Source organism: Falco peregrinus, chromosome 1 (assembly GCF_023634155.1).
Source record: "Falco peregrinus isolate bFalPer1 chromosome 1, bFalPer1.pri, whole genome shotgun sequence".
In the NCBI taxonomy this organism is placed as follows: Eukaryota; Metazoa; Chordata; class Aves; order Falconiformes; family Falconidae; genus Falco; species Falco peregrinus.
Genome location: NC_073721.1, coordinates 123769212 through 123775227, shown reverse-complemented (window position 1 = coordinate 123775227; position 6016 = coordinate 123769212).

Below are 6016 nucleotides of genomic sequence, written 5' to 3'. Positions count from 1 at the left end.
GGTATGATGCCAGTGTTTTCTGTCATTTTCAGTTATGAGCTGATACACAGTGGGGGATTGCTGGCTGTGAAGCATCAAAAGGATTGCCTTCAAGTTTCACCAAGCGCACTTTGTTCTTTGTGGGTAGATCAAGATTGATGCTCTAAGAGTGTTCTAGTAACATAATCAAACAACATTTGCAGTGTTGTCTTATGTGCGTGTGTTACAAATTGTTGAGGTGTGTTTTCAGACAGTTGTTAAACCAGTGCTTCCAGCTTCAAGGATCAACGAGGCATCTTTTTTTAATCCTGTATCATTTGGACTGTCGGAAATGAATTAAAAAGCTCTAAATGAATTGGATGGACTAATTGTTAAATATCTAGTGTTGGCAGAAGATTTTGTGTTGGTCTCTTGCGTCTTAAGGTGGTAATAGCACACAGGAATATTATTTGAGTGAATTAGCAAGTGCTGTATTTGGAATGGAAAGGGTGAACTGTAGACGTCAATCCTTAGATACAGTTGGTTTTGCTAAGATTTTTGTGAGTAGCACACAAGTTTCAACACATTGCTTACTATAAACGTGAGTAACTGAAGTTATTCTTTTTGCTAATTTACCTTTTCAAACGATGTTAGAACATACTTAGTGAAAGTACCTTATGTAGTCATGCAGTTATATTTGAATTGCCTTAGTGTTATTAGAAAGGTGAATTTTGCAAGTATGCACAAGTTGATGTTAAATCAAGGGAAAAGAAAAATATCTCATCAAGGATAATTTAAAGCCAAACAGACTAGGATTTTATGTAAAGAATGCCGACCAAACTGTAACCGGATAAATTCTTCAGTAAACCACACATACATCTCTGCCTCTGGATATGAGAGCATCCTTAATTGCTGTCCTGGAGGCTTATTGATACACTGTTCAGTATTGAAATGAAATACAGCCAAGAGTTTAACAACTTGAGATAGCATAATTGTAGCATTTACATACCTCAATTGTTAAGTGTGTGTGAAAGAAATTGGTTAGAAAGCAGTCCCCAGGTAATGTCAGTGTCTTTTCCTGGAGCCTTTTTCCTAAGGTGTATTTGAAGCCTATTAATAATCCTGTTCTCTGCATTTTAGTGAAGTGATGGCGTCTTGGGTCAGCAGTAGAATGTATTAGTGTTCCTTCACTTGTCTCCACTGTTTATCCTTCCAGTATTACCACTTCACATCCCATTTTTATTCAGTTGTCATCTTCCTTCTTGTTATTAAGGTCCAGATTCTCAGAGTATTGGGTTTTCTAATTCTTATTAAAATTCACAGGAGCCAGGTTCTGAAACAATGATTTAAAAAGTTACAAGTGTTCTGAAGATTTCAGCCTACGTGTTCAAAATGAGTGTATTCCTGATTTAGTCCTGCAATGGCATTCATGTACAATAAGTATTACCTGATTTTGAACAGAGCAAGCATTAAGGTACCCAGTCTTCAGTTATGACAGATGGCATTATTAGGTAATTAGAATTAATTAGAAATTAAACTGTCCTTACTGAACCTCTCTCCCTGTATCAAGTACAAATCAGGTCATACTTCCTGGTATGGTCAGGTCCATACTTCCTAGGTCTTGAGGAGAAAGCTTTTTGACAGGTTGTAAATGGACTTCTTCACCCTTTTTATTTAGGGGAAGGTTGGTATATTAGAGGACGATAAGAATTCATGTGAAGAAGAGGAGCTTCTCTTTTAAACTACAGATTGCAAGATTATGAGTTATGATATTGATGTCCTTGAACGTGTGACTTGGAATGATTAATTTCAGCTATTTGTTTATTCTTGGGGAGCAGAAAGTATAAGAATACCAAGGGTTTTTACCTTAATCTTGAAGGAACGCCAGATGGCAGGCAGATGGGTTTCACTGGTGGTGAAAGAGAATTCGGACCAAATTAGTGTTATTAGATCCAATTGATTCCTGTCTTTTCTCTGTGTATACATATGACTGAGATTTGATTAACTGTCTGTCATTGAGATAATCAGTTAGCAAAAATGAGTAGGTAATAATAGGCGATATATTTAGAACATTTATCTGTTGGCTTCCTAGATGAATTTTAATATTTTTGTATAAAGGAAAACAAAAGAAACCTATAGGCGCTTTTTTCTTTTTTCTTCCCCCTGCAGTTGCCATCATACACAACACCTCTGAGTCTGCAAGTTTAAGATTTAATAGTCTTAAAGATTTGCCAAGAGGGTTTTCTCTAGTGAGAAAGTTAACTAATACTATAATCTTTCTTATGTAACAGTTTTAGAAGATCAGGTGAAAACTCACATCCAATGTGTGGATTCACTGTAATGTAATGTATTTATTTAACTAGCTGGAAAATGGAAGTGAATTTTGTGGGTGTTTTTTTTTTTTTCTTGTTTTGTTCTGGTTTTTTTTTTTACTGGAAACTTACACATAATTTCCAGTGATACATGAAATAATTATTTGGTTTGAATACATGTCTCCATTATCTGGTTATATTTAATTGTCCTCTGATTGAGTAGGTGTTATGTTGCAAGTAAGGAGTAGTGACAGATTTTTTTTTTTTATTTTTTTTTCTCAGATATAAAGACTAAGATGGTTTTTTTGTTTGGTTTTCTTGCAGCATTCAAATTTAAGATACCTGAAGGATAAATACTATGAAAGTGCAGCAATAATTGAAAGGTCAGTGGGCAGCTTTGATCAAGAGGGTATGGTTAGGTCATTATTTACCATGCAATATCTTTAATCTTGTAATAGTCCTGTGTAGGTGGTGAGTACTACCAAACAACTGCTCCTCAAAAAGTATGTAAAACCATATTTTCCCATTTTATTATTTGTAGCAGCCTTACGTTTGCTCCAGTCACACAAAGGTGTTTTTTGCAGTTTGGTGTAACAGTGAAGAAATCATGGATTGAGGCATAAGAAAGAGGTGTTTCTGCCAATTACCTATTACATTACTGGCACAGTATTAGCCAAGTGATACATGAATCAGCTTGCTCTAGGCTTTCCTAATTGGCAAAGTGTTCCTAAATGTTCTGCTTGTTTCATACTAGTGGTTCAGATGTGGGAAAATATGGAGATAATTTAAAGCAACAGCAAAGCCGTAACACTACCTTTCTGAAATAATCCTTCATGTTTAATATTCCTCTGATGCATCAGTTTATTGAATACTGTTCCCAGTTTTATGGAAGGGCTGAAGACTTGCAATAGTTGCAAAATACAATACCTCAAAAAGAAAAAAAGGGGGAGAAAAAGGTATAAGAACAAACCCAAACTTTTCTCTGTGGGGGAAATAAATGAACAGGATCCAAATATTGCCTGGGTCACATCTTTTATCATCATCTCGTGGATTATAATGAAAATTTCAATAAGATCAGAAGGAGTTGTAGAAATTAAGAAATTAAGGCCAGGGATGGGGGAAACTCTCCAGTGTTATTTACATAGATACCATCTGTGGTTTAGGAAGTTTGAGCCCTGAACTACTGAAGGCTGGGAGGGTATCATCAGTTACTATTTTGTGTTTATTCTATTCTTGTACTCTTCCGTAGCAATCTGCTATTAGCTTCCTTCAGAGACTGTGCTGGGCAAGGTGAAACTTCGGTTCAACGCTGACATGTCTGTTCCCATTTCATGGGTTGCTGTTTGCTGACTGCAAGCAGGAGGAAAGGACTTAATAAGAGGTTCTCTGCTCCTGACTTGTCAGTGAGGTTCTCTCCTTCCTTTCAAACAATATTAAGGTGTCCTGCCCACCAGAATGCTAAGTAATGCCAACACTTCTAAAAGCTGTTACTTATTATTCGAAACTGGTGAGAGCTGCTGAGGAATGACTTTCAGCCTTATTCCTTAGTCACAGAATTAAATTTAAAAAAAAAAAAAGTCACACAGGCTTAAGTAAAATGTATATGTTTGTATAGTATCTGTAACCAAACAGTCACTCAGTGTGTATTTCTGTCTACTTTAGGAATTTCAAAAATTCCACTTTATATCTTCTGAGGAACTGGCACACTTTCTGTAAAACATGAATGTAGTTGATTGAGGCTGGTCAATAGGAGCAGGAACCTTTCTCAACTTTATTTGAAAACCCATACTTCATCTGATAATACATCTAAAAATGTCAATGTGAAGTGATGCATTTGGCGTTTCCTTTTCTGTACAATCAGCAGGTGCAGCATCTTCCCGTGTGTGTAGAGCACTGTAAGCTGAGACAAATTCTCATCGTGCAACAAGTTCCCACGTGACTTCAAACATTTCTTCATCTACTATGTTGAAACAAGCACAAGGGAAGGCACGCGGCATTACTACTGCTGAGTTTCACCAGGTAGATACATATGACATCAGGATTGCCTTCAGTCAGAAATCTTGAAGTGCAGCTTTGCTGGGTGGGTCTCTGAAGAATTTGAAAGGGTTCTGTAGATAGGGCGTGTTTACCTTTGTCAAAGTAGTGAGCGTAATGCCTCTTCCCTGCTAATGTGCTTATGTTCTCTTTGACTGCAACATCGTAAAGGTAGGAATTTCTTTTTCTTTCCTTTATTTCTGTTCTGGGGTTTGGGTTTGTTATCCCCCCTGCCGCCCCTACTTCAGATTATGGTCTGAATCATTAGTATGTGCTGCTCTCTAACATTGTGCGTTTCATAAGGGAAGACTAGAATAACTCTTACGATAATCTTTGGATAAAGTGTGGAATAGGTGTTAATGAAATTTTATATGTTGCCACTAAGTATTCCAACCTATTTCCAACTTCCAACTGCTTTTTATTTTCGAGAAAAGTAGTACAGGTTACAGTAGTAGTTTTGCTTCTCTGCTTCTTGTATCATTATTCTGTTAGGTGCTTGTAACAGCACTTCGTTCTGAACTGGAAGGGAGGAAAATTTATTAACAGGAAAAATCATGTTAGCTAATAATGTAAACATGATTGCATTAAAAAACCCTTCGAATTTAAAATGCTTGAAAAAAGCTAGTTCTAGATCTGCTTTGTAAAATCCTAAGAAAAAAATTTTCTGTAAGATTCAGTTTCACAGAGTTTTTTTTTTATATGAGACTTACCTGTTGAAGACTCTAGTGCTATAAATAACACATTCAAACAAGCTGCCAGAAAGGGTTCTTTCATAGTAATGCTGTAACAGTCAGGTGGAGGAACTCCATTCATTTTTTCCCTCTTACTTTTTGTAATGTATACCTATTTTTAGCCAGCTTCCTAGCTTGGGTCAGATCTTCAGCTGGGGTGCTGCTGCTGAGGCTGTGCTGGTACACATTTAGCTGAAGATACCTCTCTCACATCTGTCAGGACATGAAAAGGATGCCAAACAGTGGCTGAAATGATGAAATACCAGTTAGGTTCCAGCTCCTCCTCTAGTTGGCTTTGTGGGTGGAGAGTGTCTGGGCAAACTGCAAAGGAGGGGCTAACCAACAGGAGGAGAACTGAGAGCAGTGGAGCGCAACAGACTTGGTTTAATTGCTGGTTCAGGGTGGAGTAGAGCTCATTAAAAAGTCAGTGTACAAGCTTGAGCCACTGTGTGCACGGTAGCTAAAGACTGTTTCAGAAGCTGCAAATAGGACAGTTTTCCAGAGTGCAAATGCACCAGCCCTGTCCCTTTCGCTACCTCCCAAGAGCTAATTTGAAACCTTGAGTCATCTGCTGTGCAGGTGGAGAAGCCAGCAACCTTTTGCTTGTGCACCTTCAAGGCCTCTCTAGTTCCTTCCTATTTTGCTGTCTTCATGCGTCTTGTGGCACTGTTGTACTTCTAATAATGTGCTTATCCTGGCTGCTGCATACTTGTATGCTGCTCTATCCTTCTCTGCCCTTAACCCTTATCGTAAATAAGCGACCAAGAAGACTCACAACTCTGGTAAAATCTCCATTATGTAGCTTAGCATTTTATTTTGGACTTCAGGTTTTCCCAATAGTAATAATTTGAAGAAAAGCGTCATACTTTAAAAGAGTCTTCCTTACATTCTGACAAGCGTTACTAGGAGGTTCTTGAAGCAACTGGTGTTGGCCCTCTAGGTCTGTTCACGCTTTTTATGAATTAACATAGTTTGATTAGG